Genomic DNA, 14,728 nt, shown 5'->3' with positions numbered 1-14,728 from the left:
TTCTCTGTCCAACATATCTCACTTAGCATAATGCCCTCAAGCTTCACCTATGTTGTTGGAAATGGCAGGATTTCCTCCTTTCTCATGGTTGAACAATTTTCCATTGTATATATATTTACCCCACATCTTCTTTATCCATTCGTCCACTGATGGACATTTAGGAAACACGCATGTGTCTTTGAATCCCAGTACGTGTCCCTGATTCCTACCTGCTCCCTGAATGTGCTTCTCTAGCTCTTGATGGTACCCTTTGGCTCCTCATCACGTCTTGGTGTGGTTTCAGCTTCCCCTTTGGCTTTACCTGGGCTCCATCATTGCTCCTTTGCAGATTTGTGTTTCTGGGTAATGGATTGAACTGGGCGTTCTGCATTTGAATTCCTGTTGCACCACTTACTATATCCATGTACAAGTTGATCTTGAGTTATACCCAGCCTCTCATGCCTTGGCACGTACATTTCTCTTGATTTTACTCCATGATTTCCGTACAAGCATCCTTCTCCCAGGCCATAGCAAATTGTTCGTGAGTGTTTCATGCCACTGAGGCTTCCCTTACGCGCCTTTCCCTCTGCCTGGATTCCTTCCCTCTCTTCCCTCTACTCCCCACCTTCACAGAGCTGGCTTTTATTTATCCTGAAGTTCTCAGCTCCATTATTACCATCTCTATGAAGCTTTCCCTAATCTTCCTGAATTACATCCACACCTATGAACTCAAAAGGATTTAGCACATTTCTCAAATATCGTACTTATAACACTATACTCCAAGTGTTGAATTATTTTGGTTATCCTTACTACAGAGCAAGAACCTCAAAGGCAAGGATTATGGCTTGTTTGATTTTTCATGCCCAGTGTCACACTAGGCATTTCATATGCTTGTGGAATAAGGTTAACTCCTATGAGCTCCTGTCCTCATTCATAAAATGGAAATAATGACATCTGTTTTGGTGATATTAGTATATAATAAAATAAGACGTGAAAACTCTTAGTATAGTTCCAGATACACATTAGATGCACTATAAGTGTTAATTTTCTTATCTTTTCCCTCTGGCAACTATTTTTAAATTCCCTCAAGCTCAATTTGTAACCCTTTAATCTACCTTACTTACCTTGTCTTTGCATCAGATTTGCTGTCTTGCCTGGCTCCTCTGACAGAGATACTATTTCTCCTGCCAGGGCAAATAGCACCTGAAGGACGTATGCCTGCTGGCCTCATACTTGTTTGTGTCCATCAGAAGTGTCCTTATCCTCATGATGAGCTTAGATCCCATCCAGTAACTTCTCCTGGTTCTCTTTCTTCTTCAAAGACCTCCTCATTCAGTTTTTGTTGTTTTAAACTTAGGATGAATATGATATTAAACATATTTTGAGTCAGATTGTGGTGTACACATTTTAGGATGCAAAAAACAAATGCTCCCCAAGCATTCTTGTGTGGTGAGGATGTTGCACATAGGATTGGCTGCAGTGTGCCCATGCTGTGCCAGTGGCATGCACAACACACTGTGGGACCATACAGGAGGAATCCGCTCATACTGCCTGTAGGTAGGAAGCTATTCACAGAGGCTGTCCATCTGGCTCTTTCTTTGAAGCATGCATGAGATTTCTCCAAGAATAAAGGATGGTGTAAATGCCTTTGTATGCCACATTGAGGACTATCTTCTAAAGTATTCCCCAACGCTTCCAAAATCCACAAAAGATCTCCTCGGTTTTCTCCCATAAGCTACATATTAAGATATATATTTGACAACCAAAGTAAAAAAAAATCATTGAGCTTCTCACCTGGGATTAATCAAAATTGTGTGTGTGTGTGTGCACGTGTGTGCAATCAGAGCTTCTTGTTGGAATAAAATAATCAGTTTCCACAGTCACATAATAAATCTGCCTAAAAGTAAAGAAATATAATGCTTCTCTTCAATTTTTGTTTTGTCATAAAAAAGTCATTCTTAAATTTCTTAAAATAACTCATGTATTCAAACGATGAACTCTTGCTTTAACTAAAGGAATTTCGAAAATAATTTCCAAAACAGAGAACGACAAAATCATACGTATGTGTCATAAAGATACCTCGATGGCATCTAGAGAGAGAAGAGACTGGGTAAGAGGATTAAAGCAGATCCAAGGGCTCTGAGGAGATGGGAGGAGATGTGAGGAGGCCTGGACTCAGGCCCTGGGGACACCATGGGCAGGAGGCGGCCTTCAGTGCCCCGCCCCAAGCAGGAGGCAGCTGGTATTAAAATAAGTCAGTAATCTGGATGAAAGTTGGAGATTTCTTGAAAATGTATGAAAAGAATACAAAATTCTTGGTCCAATCTGTGCAGAGCAGAGGCGAGCTGTTGTGGTGAGCAACAGAAAAAATAAAAAGCAAACCAAGAATCATTGGATAAATACTGACCGTTAGAATAGGTGGAACCCCACCGACGTTGGTTCAGCAAGGAAAGCGAAGAAGCAGCCTTCGTGATTTCAAAAGAGGAGGAGGGGAATCAAGTGAAAGGAATACGTTCATGAGAAATTTTGAAATGCTGCAAAATAAAGACACCTGGGGAGGAGAAAAATGACTCAACTGGAAAAGACAGACAGCGATTAGTGAGACAAACCGGGAGAGTCCTTGTTCCTGACTGTCTTGGTCTGAGTTTTGTTTGAGGTTTTGTACAGCATGATGCCTGCACACAGCCAGGCTCTCCCAGTGACTGTTATGATGAAAACGTGTCAATGACTTGGGGGGTCGAGGGTGCAAAGCACAGTTCACTAGGTTACCACTGTAACCCACAGGCTATTTCCAAAAATACGTCTCATAATCCATAACATGGAACGAATTTCAAATTTCTGTACAGAAAGTATATTTCTTTCTTTTAGTACTAAACTTTCCTCTTTCTTGAAACATTGGGTTTTTCTAGTCAGTGAATTGTCAGCATTTTTTCCAACTGGTTTAACTTTTGGTATGTTGAAAATTGAGTTCATATTCCTCTCTTCATTTATTTACTAATTCATTAGTTCATTTATCCAAAAATCCAATGAACGTTTACTGATCATTTACTCTAAGCCAAGTTCTTTGTCCTTTGTAATGTATTGTGGCCCCTTTCTCACACTTGGTAGCTCTGAGGAAGAATCCCATTGGGGAATACATGCTAAATGAGGGCAGTGGTGATGAAAGGGAGGCAGGCTTATTTTGCAGAAAGAGAGCCTTCTGATGTCTTGGTCATACTGCACAGCACCTCCCTGAGGGAGAATATTCTGCTCATTAGCTTCCATGATGAGAGAAGATAAAGAGAACAAATCCTGGAATCTGGACTGCAAGCCATCAGCTCCTGTTGCAGTTCTGCCACTTCATATCTGTGAGAACTTTGGAGAGTTATTCAGATTCTCCAAGCCTCAGCTTCCCCACACAGCAAGCAGGATTTAATTTATCCTTTACAGGACTTGCCAGCAGGGCATGGGGAATCTTGGCACTGGCCCTCCCAGAGCCCATTCAAACACTACCTGGATATTAGTCAGTTTTCTGATTCCCCCATCAGATGACTAACTACTTCCCCTTCTCACATTGCCTGGTTGGCACTGGGAAGCCGGTCCCTCCAACAGTCTTGCCTTCCTTCCCTCCCCACCGCCCCGGTGGTCAGATCTACGTTGGGACTAAAGACCAGAAAGAGAAATTGGAAACAATTAAAGAAGACAGAAACAGGCTGAAGCCAGACTCCTGAGACAGCACGGCTGTTCCTGCCTATATTCCTGGAAAATCAAGATATGAGAAAAAATCACCATGTTCTCCTTTATTTACAGAGGATTTCTGCAGTGAAGGTGACAGACACACAAAGTGCTCTTCATGAGCACAAAGAGCATCAGTGTTGGAGAAAGAGTCCAGGCTTTGGAGTCAAATATAAAATCTGGCCGCACCATCCATGTGCTGTGTGATCTTAACCCCTGTAATCTCTCCCAGCCTGTGTCCCGATCACTGAATATGGAGAGCCCTGACTGCTGAGCAGGCAAACTTAGAATGTGCATGCAGTCATTTGGACTTGATGGTCATTGCTGTCTTCAAAAGAGGTCAAGAACTGTTTACATTTGTCAGTTATAGGTGCACCACCCCAGATGCTCATTTGTCCCTTGTCACAGTGGAAAGGGAAAGCATTGTAAACAGTCACCAACTCCAGTATCTTCAGGGCTGGCAACCCTGGAATAACCTGCCAAGTTCTGCCAGCAGTTAAGGATTCAATTTTCTCTGTGGACCTGTTCTAGAGGCAGCCGGATAATCACTTCTGATCACCTGCCAATTGATTGGGTTGCCTTTTGTTTAAGCAACTCTGGTAAGGGCTGAGGGCGGGGCCCAGCCAGGACAAACACAAGGAGGAGGCAGTGCAAGTCATTTCATTTTATTTCATTTTATTTGTTTTTAAAAATGTGGCAAGAACACAACATGAGATCTACCCTCTTCGCAAATTTCTAAGAGCACAATACAGCGCTGTGAACTATAGGCACAACATTGTACAGTGGATCTGTAGAGCCTAATTCATCCTACATAACTGAAGCTTTGCATCCATTGATCAACTCCCATTTCCTCCACTCTCCCTGCTCCTGGCAGCCACTACTCTCCCCTCTGTTTCTATGAGTTTGGCTGCTTAGGATGCTTCATATAAGTGCTTCACATAAGTGCTTCAGGTAAGTAATATTTGTCCTTCCATAACCAGCTTATTTCAATTTGCATAATGTCCTCCAAGTTCATCCATGTTGTCTCATATGGCAGGATTTCCTTCTATTTTAAGGCTGAGTAATATTCCATTGGGTGTTTATACCACATTTCCCTTATCCATTCATCCATTGGCGGGCACTTAGTTTTTTCCATACTGTGGATGTTGTGAATGGACATGTGAGTGCAGAGATCTCTTTGAGATGGTGTTTTCGTTTCCTTTGTGCATATATCCAAAACTGGGGTTGTTGGATCAATAGGAGTTCCATTTTCAATTTTGTGAGGAAAATCCATACTGTTTTCCATCGTGGCTGAGCCAATTTACCTTCCCAACATTGCACAAGTGTTCCCTTCTCTCCATGTCTTCAAAAACACTTTCCTTTTGTCTTTTCAATAACGGCCATCCTCACAGGTGTGAAGTGACATCTCATTGTGGTTTTGACTTGCATTTCCCTGATGATTAATGATGCTGATCACCTTTTCACATACCTGTCAGCCATTTTTACGTCTTCTTTGGAAGAAGACATATTTGGTTCCTTTGTTCATTTTTTTAATACAGTTTCCCGCTATTAAATTGTAAGAGTTCCTTACATATTTTGGATATTAACCCCTTATCAGATATGCGGTTTGCAAATATTTTTTTGTTTTGTTGTTTGAGGAAGATTAGCCTTGAGCTAACATCTGCTGCCAATCCTCCTCTTTTTCCTGAGGAAGCCTGGCCCTGAGCTAACATCGATGCCCATCTTCCTCTACTTTATATGTAGGATGCCTACCACGGCATGGCTTGACAAGCAGTGCCATGTCTGCACCCGGGATCCGAACTGGCGAACCCCGGGCTGCAGAAGCAGAACGTGTGCACTTAATTGCTGCACCACCAGGCTGGCCCCAATTTTTTACCATTCCATAGGTTGCATTTTCACTCTGTTTATCTTTTCCTTTGCTGTACAGAAGCTTTTTAGTTTGATGCAGACCCACCTGTCTATTTTGCTTTTGTTGCTTGTGCTTTTGGTGTCATATCCAGGAAACTGTTGCCAAGGCCACTGTTGAAAGAAATCAAAGACGACACAAATAAGTGGAAAGACATCCCATGTTCATGGATTGGAAGACTTAATATTGTTAAAATGTCCATACTACACAAGGTGACCCAGAGATTCAATGCAGTCCTTATCAAGACTCCTATGGCATTTTTTACAACAGGAGAAAAAAAAATAATCCTCAAATTCATATGGAACTGCAGAAGACCCTGAATATGAAACAATCCTGAGCAAGAAGAGCAAAGCTGGAGGCCTCACACTCCCTGACTTCAAAATATATTCCAAAGTTACAGTAATTAAAGCAGCATGATCCTGGAACAAGACAGATATATAGACCAACGGAATAGAACAGAGAGCCTACAAATAATCTCAGACATAGATGGTCACCTGATCTTTAACAAGGGAGCCAAGAACACACAATGGGGAAAGGACAGTCTCTTCAAGAGGTGTGTTGGGAATGGATATCCACATGCAAAAGAATAAAATTAGACCCTTATCTTACACCATCCACAACAATCAACTCAAAATGGACTAAAGACTTAAACATGAGACCTGAAACTGTAAAACTCTGACAAGAAAATGTAGGAGAAAATCTTCATGACATTGGTCTTGGCCCAAGCCTTTTTAGACCCAACTCCATGACACCCTGAGACAAGCCACATTCCATGCCCACTTTGTCCTCTTCCTGACAACGCAGGGCTACTGACAGCAGCCTGCCTCACCGGTTAGTTGTAGTGTTTGGACTGAGAGGCACAGTGAAGTATTTAAGAAGGCAAGATACCAGGAAGACTGCATTGACTTTTATGAATGATTTATATAAAGGCTAGCACTAAAAAATGTTTATGATAAAACACGTTTTTTCAAAAAGTGACTGTATCTGTTCTTCCGCTGTCATGAAATTGTGTTTGCTTCATGACGAGGCCTGAGAGTGGGAAGCAGGAAACTAGGCGGATTTCTTAGGATAGTAGAATTGTGTGAATATGCCTCTGGTTTTATTTGGTTCATTCTTCATTCACTCAACAAGTATTTTGAGGACCTTCTCTGTGCTCAGGACTCAGCTAAATATGGACAATGTAGGTTAAAGAAAAAAGAACAGTACTCACAACACAATGTGGTGCGCACTGGACCAAAATTAAACGCAGTGGGCTACAGAGCATGGGGAAGTGCCACTTGAGCCTGAAAGAGGCAGGGCATGTATGGGTCTTTCTAGCTGAAGTGGGGAGCATGCATCTTTAAAATAGTGGAAGTTAGTCAAATAAAAGGGGGAGAAAAATCCAGGATAAGAGAATAGCATACAAACTGTACACACACACATATGTATGCGTATTTACATGTATACATGCACAGGAATGCATGCGTGAATACACATACACTTGCAGGCACATTGCTTTTTCAACTATATGGCCCTCATCTACCGGGCTAGCACAGCATGTACAAAACTGGTTCTCCATCTCCCTACCATGGAAGATTCAGCGTGCACACAGCAGAGATTTTTCAATTATTCACCATGTGATCTCCTACATGCGGCAAACCATACCCACTGGGAATCATAGTTCTCATCTAGCATCGACAACAGGATGTCAACACCCACCCTTGGGGTGTCAGAAAAGTTGGAGTGGCTCTGCAGGGCTTTCATTCTTTGGAACAAAGACTCACCTGCCAGCCGATATGTTTTAGTGACTCCTGCTAATTTGACAGCGTTCACTGGAGACCTGGGGCACAGCATCAATATGTTATCTAAGCCAAAATCCCGTCAGAAGGATCAGTAGTCGGGGCTCCAGTCCTTTGTGTCACTGGGATCAAAGACAAAAATGTAGAGAGAATTTACTTTTAATCCTCCGTCTATTATCAGCTCTGCCCCAAATATTACAGTGGTCTGCACTACACTTTGTGAAAACTTTAAAAGGTGAAGAGGCATGTGCGACTTAGGGAAATCTGTGGCTTGTTAAATTTAATTTTCTAGATGCCATAGAATACATTTGGCCACCGAGAAAGGAATCAGCTGAGAGGAGAGGGACCCCAGGTGAACCCTGGACAAGCCCAGGGAACAGAGAATTCGAGCAGAACAAATAGCTGTGGTTGAAACCCTTGGTTACAAGTTCTTGTGGCAAAATCAACTAGTATGATACACCATCCTCAACTATTAAAAGAGATATTGGGACTCACAGAAGAGACATTTGTTTACTTGAGGGTAAAACAGTACTAGGACTGAAATACAATTCAGAGGTGGGGTATGGAGACAAAGACACTTGATTGAGATGCCTCTTAGTAGCCAAATTTACCTGCGGATCCTCACAAAGGAGTCCTTAGCAATGGCCTTTAGCAACCAACTGATGGAAAACCTAAAAACCCGGAAAATATCCAGTCTTGCCTGTTCTGCATCTACTCTGTCATTTTCTGGTCACTGTGACTTTTTCTTTGGGAATTATCACTTCCTCATTCTCAGCTTTGATAGGATTGAGGCAATCACCTGTCTGCTCTCCCAGGATTGCATCGTCCCAGGCTGCTGGTTCTGAAACAAAGCGGCTAGGTGCAAGGACAAGGGAGAGGTCTCTGGAGACACAGGCAGCCCCAGTTGAGAACCAGCAGGGAACCAGGGACCTCAGTCCTGGAGCTGCCTGAATGAACCCAGAAGCTGATTCTCCCCAAGAAGCTCCAGAAGGGAACGCAGCCCTGTTGACGTCCTGATTCAGCTACACAGACTCAGAGCAAAGCAACCAACCCAGCCAGTGGGTCTTATGATCTACAGAACTGCAAGACAACAAACGTGTGCTGTATGAAGCCACTAACAGTGTGGGAATTTGTATGGCAGCAAGAGAAAACTAAAACGCAGACATGCATTTTAGCGCATATTCACCAGGTCAACAATACTATCCTGCGGTATGATGGTTTCATCGTTATAGTGCTGTGTTTTGGCTATGGAACCATGCAGGACAGAGGTTTTAAAAAATCCTAAGAAAATTATACCAAGGAGCTAACCATGTTGAGATAATGCTAGATGTCCACAGGACATGTTTAAACACTATAAAGGTATTGTGAACGCAGTCACAATACGGGGAAAATGTGGGGCAGAGAGAGAGGTTGGTCCTTGTCAGTTTAGAGGTACACATGCTCCTCTTTCTAGCAAAGGCCCTTTGTCATCAGAGAAGCAGCCTAAGTTCAGTCCGTAGACTTCTGAGTACGCTCTCAGCCATGGGAAATAGTGACTATTGTTACCGTAGACTTCATTTCTTCTGACGATGCTTCTCAGCTCCTTGCTCCTTCCACTACCAAGTTGAACAGCAGCCACCTTTGCAATGTCAGTAACTCAAGTCTAGGTTTTCCTTATTCCCTGTGGTTAAGCCAAAATTTTACTTCATTAACTTTTCCTTCCTTACTAGTAATTATAGAAGTAATAGATCATTTGTTCAGGATGACCAATCAGTGAGTGATTGGCCAAAGGCCACTTTAAGGGCCAATGTCCTATTATGTAGAAACTAAAAATGAACCCCCCTGTCTTAGCCCATTCAGGCTACTATAACAGAATACCACAGATTGGGCAGCATATAAACAACAGAATTTTATTTCTCACAGTTATGGAGGCTGGAAGAGCAAGGTGCCGGCAGATTCGGTATCTGGTGAGGGTCTTCTTCCTGGTTCATAGATGGCCCTCTTTTGCTGGGTCCTCAAATGGCAGAAAGGGGCAAGGGAGCGCTCTGACGTCTCATTATAAGGGTACTAATGCCATTCAAGAGGGCTCCAAACTTATGACCTAATCACCCAGCAAAGCACCCCCCTCAACATCATCACATTGGGCTTTAGGATTTCAACATATGAATTGAGGGGCAGGCACAAAACTTCAGTCCATAGCACCCACCAAAGGATTTATGTAGAGTATTACGTTCACGATCTGTTGTGGGATCTGTTTCACAACACTAGCAGGAAATGGGTCATTGATTGCTCTCTCTCATTTGCAACCTAAACTTTGGAGGCAAAACCTTCAATGAAAGTGTGTCTAGAATGAGGAGGAGTGTTGGAGTTCTCTGCAGCTATATGGCTCACTCTGCTGGTCTACGGAGCCCACCTCTGACCTGTATGGCTGTCCTGATTAGAAAAACAAAAAAGTGAACTCAAGAGGATAATTCCAGCACACAGCCTGAAAGAGATAGAAGAACATTAATTTTTTTTCTTTCAGGGCTCTTGAGAATCATCAAAATTCCTATTAAATGAAAATACCATGACCCAGCTATCAATATAAACATTTAGTGGTTGATTAACACTTAATTTGAAAAAGGATAGTAGAGTCAGCTGATTCTACAGATCTTCACTATTTGGACAGGGGCAGGCTTGGGTTTTAAAGGGCGACCAGAGCCAAACTTGTCTTATACCATAAATGCATCCGGAGCAGAGCCAAGGTCTGTCAATTAATTAAATACTCCTACATCAGGACTGTTCGTGTCTATTTTGGGCATGTGTGTGGTAGGTATGGGGGATAGAGGGTTTCATTTGTGTGTGTATGTGTATTTTTTACTGATTCATCAGCTAGGATAATGTATATTCCCTTTTTCTACTTGATTTAGACTAATTCTGTATTTCTTTTAAAACATTATTTTCGTCACATCTTAAACATTACATAATTGTTCCCAGAGGGCATGGATGTTCACTTCTTTATCTTTTTTTATCTTTTTAGCTTCCAATATCTCAGTTAAAGATGGGAAAGGAGCAGTACTAACTAGAGACTTTTTTTGGTTGTTCTGCAGGACCCTAGAGTTGTCCTTGCCACATGGTCCTGTCTGTGTAGCTCTACAAGGAAATTCAGGCTGAGGAGCACTGAGCAGAATCTGGAAATTACTATGACTCCTTGCAAAATACCATTAAAACTCCTTTCACTTTGCCATTACATTGAACAATTTCCCATCAAAGTGTAGAAATCACAGGGGCTGGCCCCAAGGCATAGTGGTTAAGTTTGGCACTCTCTGCTTCAGCAGCCCAGGTTTGCAGGTTCAGATCCCAGGCACGGACCTACACCACTTGTCAGCCATGCTGTGGTGGTGACCCACATACAAAATGAAGGAAGATTGGCACAGATGTTAGCTCAGGGCAAATCTTCCTCACCAGAAAAAAGGAGTAGAAATCATAATATTTTGGAATTCTAAAAATATGCTAGATGATATATTAATAGGAATTTTGTATTGCTAGTTGCACATATTCAAAGTAAAAAGATATGAAAAAGAGAAAAAAATCTAAATTCAGCAATGTTAGTTAACTTCACGTGTAATTACAAAACTTCCTTTTTCTTGTTTTGTTGAGGAAGATTAGCCCTGAGCTAACTGCTGCCAGTCCTCCTCTTTTTGCTGAGGAAGGCTGGCCCTGAGCTAACATCCGTGCCCATCTTCCTCTACTTTATATGTGGGATGCCTTCCACAGCATGGCTTGTCAGGTGGTACCATGTCCGCACCTGGGATCTAAGCCAGTGAACCCCAGGCAGCTGAAGCAGAATGTGAGAACTTAACCACTGAGCCACCCAGCTGGTCCCCAAAATTCCTTTCTGATCATCAGGAACCATGGAAGAACTCTTCCATATCATTTATGTGTGTGTGTGTGTGTGTACAGACAGTATTCAGAAGGGACGGGTGCTCATTGCAATCTCTTCCTAATTGTTCACTTACATTCTTGCTTTCAAAAAAGGATGTTGCAAAACAAAATAACAAAATAAAACCCAAAGTTTATATAGGAAAAGGAATAGGAGAAAGTTTTTCTGTTGTTGCTTTTTAATTGAGGTCATATTGGCTTATAACATTGTGTAAATTTCAGGTGTACGTTATTATATTTCAGTTTCTGCATAGATTGCATCATGTTCACCACCAATAGTCTAATTTTTATCCATTTGTTTTCAATTGGCCAATATTCTCGGAGCAACCAATCAGGTGGACAGAAAAAGCCCAAGCCTTGGATAACGACAGGAGACACTCTAATCAGAAAGAACACAAGCTTGGAGTCAGCAAAACCTTGGTTCATATCTCAGCTCTTCAATTTAAAAACTCTGTGATCCTAGAAAGTCACTTAAGCTCTTCAACTTCAGAATCCCTTTTATCAACGATTTGATGGTAGTATCATCAAGAATATTAAATATTTAAATAGCCAACATTTCAAAGTGCCCAGTGCATAAGAAATGGGCAGAGAAGGCCTGGACTGAAGCTCATGGTCAAAGGACAATCATTTCCCCTGCCATCAAGAGACACAGTCCAACCCACTTCCCCAGGATCACCTTCAATCCTGCCCAGGGGAGAAGTGCCCACTTGCTCCTTCTCTGCCTCCAAGATGAGAAGGAAGCAGAGGAAGGTTTTTGCTTTGCCATTCCCCAGCATCAAATAAAAGGAGAAAATCTGTTCTTAATTTTTTGCACAGTCATTGGATATGTTTTTTTTTTCCCTCTCAAATGTAGGAAAAGGACTTCTGACATTTATAGGGAGAGATGTGAATACTGTTCTCCGAAGAATAATAAGTGAGGCAGTGATTCCGCTTTCACACCAGGTCCCGGAGCACCAGCTCTGGTCCAGAGATGCCTGCAGGTGAGGAATTGGTATGCGGCATGCGGGGAGAGAGGGGCGTCTGGGTGGTGGAGGCGGGAGGTATAATCAAGCTAAATGCGTCTAGTCTGAGGGAAGAAGGTTATTAATATTCCAGTGAAAACTCCAGTGGAATTCATTTCATGAAACTCTATTTCCTTTGACTTTTTTTTTAAGTGCTTCAGGATAATCCTTCGCAAGTTAAGGCCTCTCTATGAACACGTGCCATGGGACACAGAAAGCAATATACATGAGTTGTGAAGCAGTTCATATAACTAATTACTTAATAAATCAGACAAAAGGCTAGTGAAATATAGTCTTTAGCCAGTGATCACCCATTTATTTACTGATTTCTTGTTTGATAGTCTATTCAGTTTAGCTTCATTCATTCCCTCAGCACATCATTAGGAGCCCTGGAAAACCACACTGGGTAAAGGAATAGAATACAATGCAACATGGAAACCACACTGAGCAAGGGCTCAGGATCACAGGAGCTGTGTCGAAGTCTTAATTTCATGATCTTCAAACGGTAAGTAATAAACAGCCACATATGATTTCTCACATAGTGACATGAGCTAGAGGACATCAAAGATGTAAAGGGATGCATGTGGTATGTTGTCTCTCTCTGTTCTTCAGAAGGTTATCATTTGCATTGATCCTGAATAACTTTTAAACAAATCATTGAAATCCTTTATCTAAATGACAATAACAATTAATAATATGACTCAATTACAACATACACAGAACCATTTCTAATGAAATGCAATATATGCTTTTATATGCTATAATGCTGTTAAAATAAAAGATGCAGACTAGGAAATGTTGTTAGGCAAAAAAATTAAAATCTTGTTTTAATTTTCATTTCTTTAATTGCTACTAGGGGTATAGTGGACATGCAGTATTCCAAATATTTGATGCCTCTGCATGTGTGCAGTTTATACTTTTAAAGAATCTAATACACTATGAGATATTTGAGATTTAGAACTATTCCTCATTCACTTTCAAATGGCTAGTGCTTACCAAATTGCATAGTGTATAAAAATCAGTTCTAAAATTATTTGTTGAATATTCTACACTGTATTTTAAATTAAGTGATAAAAATAAGAAACAGGACAGAGTTCTGAGGAACTTTCCAAGGGAGCATCTTCTGGTGTGATATAATCCATTAATCAGATCTCCATGGATACTGTCATTTCAACCAATTCCAAATTCACCGTCTACATATGTGAAAATTCCTAAAATCCAAATATACCTGATTTCTCTGACCAGGAGTTCTGTTTACCATGTCAAGGAAGAAGAAACATGGATTAGACTGACTACTTTTAACCTATTTTCTAAATCTCATGTGTTCATTTTAACAATGAGTTCTCAATTAATGCTAAAAAAACCAATAACAAGTTACCAGTTTATAGGTTGTAAATTATGTCTTCTTTGCATTTTTTTTTTTTTTTAAGATTTTATTTTTTCCTTTTTCTCCCCAAAGCCCCCCCGGTACATAGTTGTGTATTCTTCGTTGTGGGTTCTTCTAGTTGTGGCATGTGGGACGCTGCCTCAGCGTGGTCTGATGAGCAGTGCCATGTCCGCACCCAGGATTCGAACTAACGAAACACTGGGCCGCCTGCAGCGGAGCGCGCGAACTTAACCACTCTGCCACGGGGCCAGCCCCTTCTTTGCATTTTTGAAACTAGGACCTCTATTTGTTCACTGATTGTCAGCCAGTCAGCTTGCAGTGACATAACTCATCTTGACTTCTCAAGGAACACAGACTATGCGTTGGTGACCTCACCTGAAAGTGCTCCATCTGTGCTATGACACGACTCGGACAGGCACATGCAATTAGTAAAGCCAGTAACAGAACCACTTTTCAGGATAGGTATTCATCTCCAATAAGCAGCAAATAATAGTAATAATGGTTTGCAATAGTTCTTGAACACAGAGAAGTGTAAAGAATCTGGTAAATACAACGTGCTGGGCTGGGGCTGCGGCTGCTCAGAGCATCTTTCGGTCCATGTCCCTTTGGATTCTTCAATTAAGAGTCCAGTTGCAGCCAGTCTCCTCTCTGTCCTTCAGAAAGACCTCCGTTGCAATCCCCGTTTCCATTCTTGCTGTGTGATGGTGGTCAGACCAGCAGAGGAGCCCCTGAATTCTGAGGGCCTTGGGTTGACTTCACTGACTCTTCTCTTCTCTGGGCTTGCCCTGATCTTTCCTCCTCTGTGTTTGTGTGCTTCTTTGTTTTCTGGGCTCACCTCATCATGCTGGGCTCACTCAGGAGATGTCACATCACCTTATAAAAACCTTCTGTATCTCAACAACATCCACTAATGCATTTGAACAATATTGTGTGGTTACACCTACAGAAAAATCAGTTCTAAATGTCTTTCCTGCTACTTTAGATACAATAATAAGTCGCATTGAACCTGTGTTGTGATTGTGTATTGGGTGCTTTCACGTGACCACAATGGCCTGTCCAGGTA

General features: G+C 41.7%; 1 long non-coding RNA gene across 2 annotated transcripts in view; it reads right to left on the bottom strand.

The window, feature by feature from the left end:
- The window catches only part of LOC138921009 (uncharacterized), a 136,247-nt gene extending 128,747 nt beyond the window's left edge, over positions 1-7,500 (bottom strand). Inside the window, exons 1-2 of one of the 2 annotated variants that reach the window (XR_011433137.1) lie at positions 7,363-7,500; positions 5,648-5,712 (exon numbers count right to left, since the gene is read on the bottom strand). This is a non-coding gene — a long non-coding RNA (uncharacterized lncRNA). Of the gene's footprint in view, positions 1-5,052; positions 5,713-7,362 lie in introns of those variants that run through there. The other variant, XR_011433138.1, reaches the window with a different exon arrangement.
- Positions 7,501-14,728: the final 7,228 nt, after the last annotated feature.

Source organism: Equus caballus, chromosome 27 (assembly GCF_041296265.1).
Source record: "Equus caballus isolate H_3958 breed thoroughbred chromosome 27, TB-T2T, whole genome shotgun sequence".
In the NCBI taxonomy this organism is placed as follows: Eukaryota; Metazoa; Chordata; class Mammalia; order Perissodactyla; family Equidae; genus Equus; species Equus caballus.
The sequence above is the reverse complement of the archived record's forward strand: the minus strand, read 5'-3'. Positions and strand labels throughout refer to the sequence as shown.